Source organism: Lissotriton helveticus, chromosome 11, assembly GCF_964261635.1.
Source record: "Lissotriton helveticus chromosome 11, aLisHel1.1, whole genome shotgun sequence".
In the NCBI taxonomy this organism is placed as follows: Eukaryota; Metazoa; Chordata; class Amphibia; order Caudata; family Salamandridae; genus Lissotriton; species Lissotriton helveticus.
Window position 1 is genome coordinate 153,134,525 of NC_136072.1, and position 12,698 is coordinate 153,147,222.

Consider the following 12,698-nt stretch of genomic DNA (forward strand, 5'->3'; position numbering starts at 1 on the left):
CCCCAAAACAAAATTGACGAGTTCAAAAGCATTGGTTGTGTCCACATTATAAACTGATAGATGTTTCTTATGCACCGTTATGTTAGTCGACCAAGTCAGGTTGTTGGCTAATTCTCCTAAGTAATTCATCCATTTTTATGCTCATGTACAAAGTTAGTAATGTGCTTGGATAGTGGAGAAGCCAGTGTTATTCAAGAATACTTTGGCATCCCAGTTTAATAAAGATGCGGACCTAAATGATTTGCAGCATTAGGGATCCTATTCTGGTTTCAGTATCTGAGGAAAAATTGGCCTGAATGTTCCTAAACAGGTGATGCCATACTCTTAATTGGCAATTTACAAATTTCGTTTGGTGAGCACAGTTCTCAGAGGAAATTCAATTCACACTTAATATTGGGTGTTCAATATCCTGCGGGCTTATAAAATTAAACTATACATGATGTCCACTTGGTTGGGCTCCAAAAACCTAGCACGATGTGCAAGGATCCTGTGTCATTGCGTAAATTACTCTGCAAAAGGGATCACCTGTTTTAGTTAGTCCTTAAAGCAAATCCCAATGGGTACTGAAGGAATACTAGTGTTGGTCACACCTCCTCCCACGTTGGGACAAATTGCACATAATAATGCTGACTTTAGCAAGTCTCTATTTGGCATCTTCATTAGAGATTCCAAAGGAACTTCCTCTGGAAATCTAAGGAAGAGTATTAGTTTCATGTACTGCTTTCTCTTTGTGGTCTGGGTAGAATTGGGATTGTAAAATTAATTTCTATGTTCATATGGAGTGCTCATAAATGTAGCTCCCTAAATATCATTCAACTTTTCTGGTTTGCAGGTTAAACTGTAAATGTAATATCCATTAACCTTTTAAGTGCCATGTTACTTTTTATTCATTAGTTTCGGAGTATGAGATCCTAGATAAAGACGTGGAGTAGTTTAGAAGTTGTTTTTGTATTAATCCCACAGATTACAATAAAAAACAGTATAGCAGTCACCATAAATATAAAGTAGAAAATGGTTCAATTACCAGACATATATATATATATATATATATATATATATATATATATAAAAGTATGGTTAAAAGTTACTGAATTCAGGAGGCTAACACTTTATAGGCATCTTCTAAAAAAGGTTGGTACTTTCATAAAGCAATGTTGTTTTAGATTTTAACACCATATCTAACAGAGTCCGGGTTAGATCTAATTTTTGCCTCGTTCAAAATTGGTTGCAAGTAGCATTTCCTTAACTACAAACGTTTAGGGCAGATGCATACAATATGCAGAAGTGTTTCAGTTTTAAGTTGACAAGCAGACTTTCATTTGAGAGCTTGAGTCCATGTCCCTTCAAATTCACAAATATAGAGCTGTCTAAATCTTAAGGAAATAAAGAATTGGAAACAGTGACACATATCAAGAATTCAGATTGTCCTACTAATTGAACCCCTGTTGGTGTGTAGAAAACCTCTTTCAGATCAGAAATATTTCTTATACTGAAGGGTTCTACTACACAACAGGAATCTAGAATTAAGTTTACTTGCCTACTGATCTCAGCTATGCAGCTTCAAAAGCAGAAAATAATTGGTCTAATCTAGTGTAATCTGAAATTAACCTGCCTTCCTAGAAGGGTACATGATAGCTGAGAAACTATTTGTCCCTACCTTACACTGTCTACGGGAAATTATTCCTGAAACCCTTTATGCTCATTCAGTAACTACGCCTTTCATCCATCCTAAGTTAGTACCAATATTCGGATAAGTAGAATGCTTACTTTGTCAACACCACAAAAATCAATCTAGGGCTTTGTAGAGTGCACTACTCGCTTGTGAGGGTCTCCAGGCGCTGGGGATGGTGCAGCTCCGTTAGGGTCAATCGAAGAGCCAGGTCTTTAGGTCCAGTCTGGATTAGTGCAGTTTTGGGCTACGTCCGAGTTGAAGGGGGAAGTTTGTTCCAGGTGTTGGCTGCGAGGTAGGAGAAGGATCTTCCACCAGATCTGTTGCTGCAGAAGTGAGGGTCAGTGGCTAGGGCGAGGTCAGCTGAGTAGACGTTTCTCTTGGGGTTGTGGAAGGAGATTGTTGTTGAGGTTTTGGGGGGTGGTGTTGTGGAGGCTTTGTAGGCGTGTGTGTGCAGCTCGAAGGTTATTCTTTTTTTGATTGAGTCAGTGGAGGTCGCAGAGGTTTTGAGTGATGTGGCCATGTCGTGGGATATCTAGGATAAGTCTGGCTGAGACGTTCTGGACGGTTTGGATTTTTCGGGGGAGGTTTTTGTTGATTCCGGCATAGAGGGTGTTGCCGTAGTCCAGTCTGCTGTTGATGAGTGCATGGGTGGTGGTTTTCCTGGAGTCAGAGGGGGCGGGGAAATCCACTTTAACATCTTGTGGAGAATGCGGAGGGTGTTGAAGCATGTGGAGGATATGTCATTGATCTGGCGGTTCATGGGGAGTGAGCAATCTAGTGTGATGCTGAGGTTGCATGCATGGTCTGTTGGGGTGGGAGGGTTTCTGAGGTTGGGGGCCACTAGGTGTCCCATGCGGAGGAGGTGGAGCCAAGGATGAGTACTTCTGTTTTCTTAGAGATGAGCTTTAGGCAGCTGTTGCTTATCCAGGTCGCCACTGCTTTCATTCCTTCTTGGAAGTTGTGCCAGGTGATGTCTGGTTCCTTGTTGAGGGAGAGGATGAGCTAAGTGTCATTGTGTAGGAGACTATGTTGAAAACGTGGTTTCTGACGATGGTTGCCAGGGCGGGGCCCATGTAGATGTTTAGGAGTGTGGGGCTGAGGTAGGATCCTTGGGGTACTCTGCATCTGATCTGTCGGTTCCCAGAGAAAGAGCAGGCGTGATTCTGTTTTCTGCCTGATAGGAAGAAGTGTATCCAGTCTAAGGCCTTTCCTTGTACGCCTGTGTTGTGGAGTCTGCAGGCTAGTTTGCGGTGGGAAACTGTGTTGAAAGCTGATGATGGGTCCTGGAGGATGAGGGCTGCCGTGTGGCCTTGGTCGAGGAGGGCGCGGATGTCGTGGGTGACGGTGAGGAGGGTGGTCTCAGTGCTTTAGTGGCTGTGGAACCTGGACTGAGGTGTCTAGGATGCTGGGGGTTTCTGTAAAGTGTGCCTGCTGGGTGTTGACAACCTTTTCGATCACTTTGGCAGCAAAAGAAAGCAGTGAGATGGGCCTGAAATTCTTGGTCTGTCTGGCCTGCGGAGGGCTTCTTTAAGAGGGGATTGACTTTTGTGTGCTTCCACTGTCTGGGAAGGTGGCTGTATTGAGGAAGCAGTTGATAGTTCAGCATAGTTTGGGTGCAATGGCAGTGATGGCCCTGTGGAAGATGTGCGCAGGCTGGGGTCAGAAGGTGCTCCGGAGTGGATGCTCTTCATTGCCTTTAAGGTGTCTTCTGTGGTGAGGGGTCCATGTAAGAAGGGTCTGTTGGGTGGCGTCGGGGGTGAGAGTTGAGGCAGTGCCATGGTCTTGATCCTCAAAGTTGTAGAGTGTCTTGATCTTGAGGTGGAAGAAGCAGAGTTTGTTGCAGAGGTCTTGGGAGGGAGGGACGTTGTTTTTTTCACTGTTGAGTTTGGCGAGATTCTGAATGATGGCGAAAAGTTCCTTGGAGTTCTGGGTGTTGGCTGGGGATTCTATCTTGGATGAAGATTTTTTTTGTTGATTTGATGAGTTGGTGGTGTACAGTGATGGCTGTTTTGTAGGTGGCGCGTGCTCCTGGAGTTCCGCTGTTTCTCCATGTCTTCTCCAGTTGTTGGCATGAGCGATATTATTCTTGGAGCTCTGCGGTGAGCCAGTTTGCTTTCTTGTCATCTTGTGGTGTTCTGAAGGGGGGCGAAAGAGTTGGCGATCCATTGGTTGAGGTTATTTGCCACTGTGTTGGTGTCTGTCGTAGCAGGGGGTGGAGTGCAAAGAGGGCAGAGCTGAGGAGTACTTCGGAAACTTTGTTCCAGCTTCTGCATGGGCGGCAGTGCATGGGCTTGGGTGTGGTGGGTTTCGTAAAGGAGAAATGGATGCAGTGGTGGTAGGTCCAGAGCAGTTCCATGGTGTGGTTGGAGCGAATGTTTCCTCCAGTGAAGATGGGTTCACGTTTGTGTCCTGTTGTGTGAGTGGGGGTGGAGACTAGCTGAGTCCTATTTCGGTGAGGGTGGTGGTATTGGTATCGCTGTGGTTGTCCAGGTGGATGTTCAGGTCTGAGTACTATATAGTCTCTAGAGGAGAGGGCATGTTGTGCGATGTGGTAGGTGATGAAGTTGGTGAAGGGGGTGCAGGTGGTCAGTATGTGCGTATTCCGGAGAGCGTCGTTCTGGGGTTGTGGAGAACAGGGCCTTATGGGCCGAGCGGCGCAGGGCACGCCTAAAATCTCCGGGTTCACCTGCCTTGTTAGACAGAGACACAAGACACTCTGTTAGGCGTAGAAAATCAAATTTATTAGCTGTAGCCAAGCACAGTTGTCCAAGAAGTACAACAAAGGTAAGTTCTTAGGAGACTGCCACTTAACTCCGTGGCTTACAATCTCTTATAGTTCATATGTTTACAATGCCCAGTCCCAAAACATACAAAACCAACGAATAGGAATAGTTTGAAAACAAGCTATCTAGTATCCAAAACACGCCCTCCTTTCAGACCCCGTGTTCTCTCCTCCCCTCAAGTTAATCAACACTAGTGCCCGTAATTCAATTTGCAGGTGGTAGAACATGGTCGTATGCTTCAAAGGATAGTTTATGTAACAAGAGAATACACGAAGAGAATAGCGAAGGCCAGTCAAATAAGATAAAGCAGGAAATAATGGTGGGACCCAAACAGTGGAGTAAGACAAGGATTAATCAGTCTAGACGTGGATTTAGCAAACTCGGCCAGGCCCTGACATCCGTTTCATAAACAAGGACAAGGGGTTATTCTTTAACAGACAAGACAAGTAGCAGCTGAAAGAGCAAAAACACTGTGTTCGCCGTGCTGCCTGAGTGAGGCAACACAAAATGGCGGCTGACACAAAATGGCGGCTAGATACGAAGCGGAGTCGAAAACCACGGAACCTCGGACCTCCTTTTGCCATACTCAGGCAAAGCACAAAAGACTCGTTAGTCTGAGTCGATATCAATGGTCATGAGGTCATTGAGTTGTTGCTGTAACATCATTCTAATATTCTCTGTTTTCTGTGACTCTGGTTTTGGAACGCATACAGTGGCACAAAGTCCACAGATGGCTGGGCCACACTGTAAACAGAGGCAACAAGAAAAGATGATCGCTAGAATCATTCCAAGAAAAGTTAACACTTTCCATCCCCATGTGGACAGTAGTCCCCAAAACCATCCCATCACAGACCAATCTCAGGTGTTCTGATGAATGGACTCTGAAATGACATGTAGCTTAGAAATGGCTTGGTATACTGTAGGGGCATTATCGGGAACGTAAACGCAGCAACTAGACCCAATTAATTTACAGACTCCTCTATCTGCTAGGACAATATCTAAAACCATTCGGTTTTGTAAAGTCATAAGACGATCTGCCTGAAGTTCAGCTGTCAAATTATTCAATACTCCAGAAGTCACATTTATGGTAGCATCGACCACACGGACTAGACGTCTAATGTTTCTGCGATTAACTATTAGACCCCAAAAGGGAGGAACCCTTTCAGAAAATCTCCTCCCTCTTGTCCAGCTGTGTCTTCAGAATCAATAACTCCTCTACTATATCTCTTTCTATGATGATCTGCAGGAGCAGTTTATGTCGGAGGAAGAAGAAAAGCTATATAACATGTTCCCGAGAAATAGGCTGGAAGCCATGTGTAGGCTCTATCGTGACAGATAAAATATGTACCTTAAGATGGTACTAACGGTGAAGAAACTATGGGTGTATAAACGTATGTATGAGAACAATTACTTTTTTCCTGTTTGATCTTAGTGTTCTGGCCATTTATTTGCAAACACAGATTGCCTTTATGAGGTATGGTCCAAATCGGTGAAGATCTTTTCTGCTTAACCTTATCAGTGAGGCTAGTAATATAACGAGTCACATTCCAAGCATCATATGCTCGTTTCTCATCCATGGGAATCTTACTAATGTCAGCAATTTTTGCCATAGTCACTATTTCCTTTATCAAAGGACTGTGACTAAACTCTACTCCACCATTATATGACCCATCAGGAGGATATCTAAGTTGATTCTGGTATGCATTAGAAAACATAGCCAGATAAGCCCAAGCGGAACCTTCATATGAGAACGGGAGAACTAAGTACGGCATCCCTCTCTCTGTATTATGGGGCATGAGCCCACAGACCCAACAGTCAGTAGTATTGACTACCAATTGATGCTGATGGAACAACTGGATGAACGAGTTGTTGAGATATTCTGTTCTCATTTGCTCATGGTCTGGAAGTGCATAGAATTTGTGCGGAGAAATAGTGAAGGAAATCAAAGAGACAGAAGTAGGAGCAGGTGTTGGCTGCATAATGTGGACAATCCATCCTACACATGCTAATAAACTACATAAACATACTAGAATGCATAATGCTACCCCACAACGACTAAACAGTAACTTCTTATAATGGTTTCTTTTCATCATCTTAGTATCACCCCCTTCCACTTCGTTATCCATTACTCTAAAGGCGTTGCTCACGATAATCTTCCTTAATCACTTGGCTGTGATTATTAGCCGTCCTATGACACTGCAAGTCCTGTTGACCTAGTCACTATTCAGGCCACAGCCTAAGACTCCTACCGTGACCCTGCAACTTGATGGATAGTGGAAAAGGAATGAAAAAACAAAATTACAAAACCCAGAATTTAATTGTCCTTTGTCAACCTCGGTCTCAGGTTGTACCGTGTCTTGCCAGGTATCGTTTGATCCCGGAACAAAGTTTCTGGATCTGACGTGTTCAGACGCAAATGCAACGGTACAGCTTCCTGCAACACATCGTCGTCTTCTTTTTCAGAATTTGTCCAGTCCAGGCGTGCACTACTGAATGGTACAAATCTGGGTACTTTCTCAGTTTCGTCATCACCTATGCCTTCTCGGACCCACTGGTCATAGGGTAAAGGCAAGGGTACCTTTTTACAGTGCACACCGTGGACCCAGGTCTTTGTCCCCACGACTTTCACAGCTGTCCGCGTTGTTAAAAGCACTTGTCTCGGCGGCCCCCAGCGAGGTTCCAGATTCCTTTTCCTCTGAAAATTCTTCAAACACACAAAGTCACCAGGTCGAATGGAATGACCTGGATCTAAGGAAGCCTCCGGCAAAGCGTTTTGGACCTGTTGACGAATAACATGTAATTTAGTGGTGAGGTCATGCAGATAATCAACCAACAATGGATACGGAATATCAGAATATTTCTTTGGTCGAGGGACTCCCCAAACATTAGCTGGGCGTCCAAAAACAATTTGATATGGACTAAGTCTTAAACGAGAATGAACTGTCGTTCTTGTTGCGAGAAGTGCCAGAGGCAAGGCATCAGGCCAGGAGAGGCCTGTACTGGCCTGAATCTTTGCTAACTTGAGCTTGAGAGTGCCATTATAGCATTCTACCAAACCCGCTGACTGAGGATGGTTTGCCGCGTGAAATTTCTGTCTAATACCAAGACCCACACACACCTTCTGCATAATTTGGCCTACGAATTCACTCCCATTGTCACTCCAGACAATGCGCGGCAAACCAAACCTCGGGTAGAATTCCTTCAAAAGGACTTTGGCAGTGGACAAAGCAGTATTGTCCTTTAGGGGGTAGTCCTCTATCCATCTGGAAAAGGCACAAACCACCACCAGAACATACTTGAGATTATTAAAACGTTCCATGTCAATGTAATCTATTTGCAATACCTCAAAAGGGTACGTAGGGGGAGCAAAATGACCTGCCAGAGTTGGTGTTCCCTTTCCTGGATTGTGCATCAAACAAACAATACAATGCTTCACCACATTTTCTGCACATTTAGGAATACCTTCATTCTGCCATACTGGAGCCAGACGTTTACATATACCCCTTGCATTGATATGAACTAGACCATGCGCCATAGTAACTGCAGGTAGTACATACGCGTCTGGTAACAACCACCGCTGGTGCTCTGACAATTCCGTCCAACATCCCGTCGTGGCCAACATTCCTGTACTCTCTCTCCACTTACTCAATTCTTTCTCGGTAGCTTCCTTCTGGATCATTTTCACACTTTCTACTGTGTCTTCACACATACCTTCTTCTGCGACCAATCTTGCAGGGCCTGCAACATACATGTGACTTTTAACATCTTTCGCTGTTTCTCTCGCTACCTCATCCGCAAATGCATTCCCTCGACCCACATCATCAGTGATCCTTTTATGTGCGCTGCACTTCACAATCGCTACTTGAACAGGCAAGACAAGTGATTCAAGAAGGTCAGTTACCAACTGACCATGCTGTATTTTAGTGCCGTGGGAAGTAAAGAATCCTCTTTCCTTCCACAAATGGCCGAAACTATGAGCAACGCCAAAGGCATATTGGCTATCTGTATAAACACTCTTTCCTTTCGCCAACACTCATGCTCTTGTTAATGCGATTAACTCTGCAGCTTGCACTGAATTGTGTGTATTGCGTGCAGTTTCTACTACTGTATGCGAAGTACTAACAGCATAGGCTGCTGTCGTCTCGCCATTAGGAAGCTTAAAACAAGACCCATCTACCCACAGGATTCCATCCGGATCCATAAGTGGTGTGTCTTTCAAATCTATTCGGCCTTTAGTTTCTTCTTCTGTACGAAGAAAACAATCCTGTTGGTTTTGTACAGTTTTCTCATCTAGAACAGGTAACAGTGTTGCTGGATTCAAAACATTACATCTTTTGATATGTATGTGACTAGCTAAAAGCGTTAACTCATATCCAGACAAACGGGCACTCGTTAAATGTTGCGTCTTTGTTCTGTTCAAAAGGGTATCCACTGCATGTGGCACCATAACAATAAGAGTGTGATCCAACACCAATCCAGCAGACTGGCGAATGGAGATCGCTGCTGCTGCTGTTGCTCTGAGACAACTAGGTAATGCCTTGGCTACTGGATCCAATGTAGCCGAAAAATAGGCACATGGTCTTTGTTTGTGTCCAAATTGCTGTGTCAAGACTGACCACGCGCAACCTTCTCTTTCATGAACATAGAGTGTGAAATGCTTACTATAATCAGGAGTACCCAACACAGGAGCAGAACACAAAGCAGTACGTAAATCTGAAAAACTCTTCTGACATTCATCAGTCCAGGGAAGAGGTTGGGGTGTGTCTTTTAGAGTAAGTGCCAACAAGGGTTTGGCCAACGAGGAAAAATTCGGGATCCACTGTCTACAATAAGAGGTAATGCCTAAGAAAGCACGCACCTCTCTTTGTGTAGATGGTACAGACATACGTGCAATTGCATGGATACGTTCTGGGGTCAATCGCCTTCCCTCCTTCGACAAGAGATGACCTAAATAGGTAACCTCTTGGCGACAATATTGTAACTTGGAAGGTGACACCTTATGGTGTAAATCAGACAAATGTTGCAGAAGTAACAGTCACATTTTTACAGACATCTTTTGAATCTGCAGCTACTAACAAATCATCCACATATTGGATAAGAGTAGCACCTGGAGGCAAAGAAAGAGTCAAGCTGAGATTTCAAAGCCTGACTATAGATGGAGGGACTCTCACAATAGCCTTGGGGTGCACGTTTGAATCTGAAGCTTCGGCCTCCGAGAGAGAAGCCAAAGAGATCCCTACTCTCCTCGGCATTAGGAATGCTAAAGAAAGCATTTTTGAGATCAATAACCGAAAACCAAGCTACCGAAGCAGGAATCATAGTGAGCAGAGAAGTAATATCCGGGACAACAGGAAACTGAGGGACAACAATTTTGTTGACCTCTCTGAGATCAATCACAAAACGAAACACAGGTGGCTGATAAGGATCAGTACGTTTAAGGACAGGCAGAACAGGACTATTGCAAACATTCCCTCTCGTCTCTTCAACAACACCCTTCTGAACTAAATCGCAAACAATGGCCAACAAAGCTCTCACCATCATTAGAGATCTTGTATTGAGGAATGCGTGGCAACTTAACATCAGGCTTAACAGTAATCATATAAGGTGGAATTTGGAGCAAACCAACATCATTCGGACCCGTAGCCCAAAGTGTAGCAGGAAGTGAACGCAATTCGAGTGGCAGTTGGTCTTTAGATACATACATCGGAGAAGTCAATTTATCACCCAAAGTAAGATGTACACCAGAGGGAGAACAATACAATGTTGCATGCAGGCGTTTCAATACGTCCAAACCCAACAAATTCTCTCCGCAACCAGTCGTCCAGAGAAGCGGAGCTTCTAAATCATACGGACCAATAGAAATAGGCAAAGGACAGGAAACGGGGTTACTAACTGGGGCGCCAGAGAATCCTACGGAAACATTCGTTAAGCCAGACAAAGGTGCCCCAGGGAGTTTGGAATGCATAATAGAACTTCTCAATACACCAGTATCCAAAAGAAATGGTTCTGTAACACCCAATGCTACAACATCAACATAAGGTCCATTCTGATCCACTGGAACTGATAGGACTCCCTTGCTTTGTCTATGGCTGTCCTAGCTAGTGTGAAAATCAGGACTTTCACTCTCTGCACAATAATCGTCATTATAATATTGCGCAGACTGATAATTCTGTTGATCGAAATAATTCATATTGTTCTGCGAGGGTAAGGAACCCTGTCCCTGAGACAACACATCTCGCCCTCTACCCCTAGGTGTTGACTGAAAACCACCACGGCCTCGTGGCACGGATTGTCCACCAGTACGTTGTAGTAAGACCGGACAGTTAACCTTAAAATGACCTTCCCCTTTACAATAGGTGCATTGATTAGGACCCAACGGGGGTCGTGGAACAAAAGGTACAGGTTTTTGTAACAATCTCTGAAACTGTGGAGGCTGTTGCGATTGGGGCTGACCAGAACGAGGGGGATAAGCCTGTTGCAAAAGAATCTTCGTTTTCAATTCTTTAGTCTTTTTCTCCACTTTATCCTTTTCTTCCTTATCCCTATTCTCATAATACTGAGCAGTAGCTAATATCTGGGCAGTCGATGAAACGGCCCATGAACTCTCTTGACTGTTTCAATTTGTGCGATAATTCTGGAAGTAAATTAAAGACAAATTTGTCCACGAATAATCGCTGTCCACCTTCAGTACTCCTATCTTGACCACTATGGTCGATGAAAGTTTCTTCGAAACGAGTAAAGAAATCTGGGACACTTTCATCCGTGTTTTGTTTACACGCTGCTAACTTATCCCAGTTAACGCGTACAGCAGGCATCATCGTTTTCATAAGAGCTATTATTTTACCAGGCAATTCTGTTATCAAATCATCGGGTTTAGCACCACCTATTTGTCCTGCATCTGCGGCTGTTATAGCAGCCCAATTTCCGCCTAAAGCTTGATCATGGTCTTACCTACGAATCTTAGCCCATAATGCTTGTGGGACTACATTTCCCATCAGCAAATCGATATCTGCCAAATTCATGATACATGCATCAACAGCCTGGGACAACTCTTTATAATACCCAGCAGGATTCTTACGAGGATCCGGTAAAGACTGTTTAAGCGCCAAAACGTCTCATCTCTTCCAAGGGTCATGTACCCATATACGCTGGAAATGAGCTGGGACACCTGGAACATTGCCTGCCTGTGGAACCGCATCTCTCCATATTGGAGGAACTTCTCGCATAGGATATTGTAATTTTACGTCAATCAGGATCCGGTTCAAGAGAAGCTTGAGAGAAAAAGGAAGACCGAAAAGTAACAAGTGTTCGAACAGCATGCTCTACATCAGAACCTACAATAAGTCCCTTATCAAATTGGTCCTGTATCTCGAACAAACCCGGAGGAGGTAAATCCATATCCATATCTCCCCACCCTTTGATAAGAGTTTTACACATAACATTAAAGACATACCTCTGCGTGGGTGCATTCCATTGAAGAAAAGTGTCTAAAATATCGCGCACACTGTACTGTGGACCACTCATGATCCAATTACGAGCGAGAGAATCTAACTTAATCTGCTCTTCAGAGTCCGGAATCTGGGTAGGAGATTGCCCTCGAGACGAGGCAGGAGAAAAATGAAGCGGCCCAAGAAAAGGTGACAAAAGACCGGAAACAGTGTTAACTAATCATTGACGGGCTGTGGGGGAATCCGACATTAGAACAGAAGACAATGTATTCTGTACAGCAGGAGAAGAGCTAGTAGCAAAAGAAACTGACGATGAAGGAAACTGAGGCACAGAAGACTGAGGTACAGAAGTCGGTGGCAAAGGAGGCGGAGGTGGAATCACTGGAAGAGGTACTTGTGCAAGAACTGGAATAACTGGATTAGCAACCGGTTGCTGGACAACAAGTTGTAATGGGGGTGCATTAGCATCCAATACATAGGGTGGAGGTAATCTCAGCAAATGAGACATGAAAGGATCTTCGTCAAGATCCTTACTCTTTGAGGAAGTAGGCAACACAGGATAACATCTATCTATTGCCATACGATGCTGTCTTTCTGAAACTTCAATCATCTGATCAGTCTCATCATTTTTGAACTGCTGGGCAGCCTGTAAAATCGTCATATCTTGTGTTTTTTTTATCCTTCTTTGCTTGTTTAATTTCTTTCTGTTTGGCTTCCTTACGCCATAGGCGGAAAGAGTCAAACATTGCTGGCCAGGCTTTTCTTTTAAACAAAATTGCTTCCAAATTATTTAAT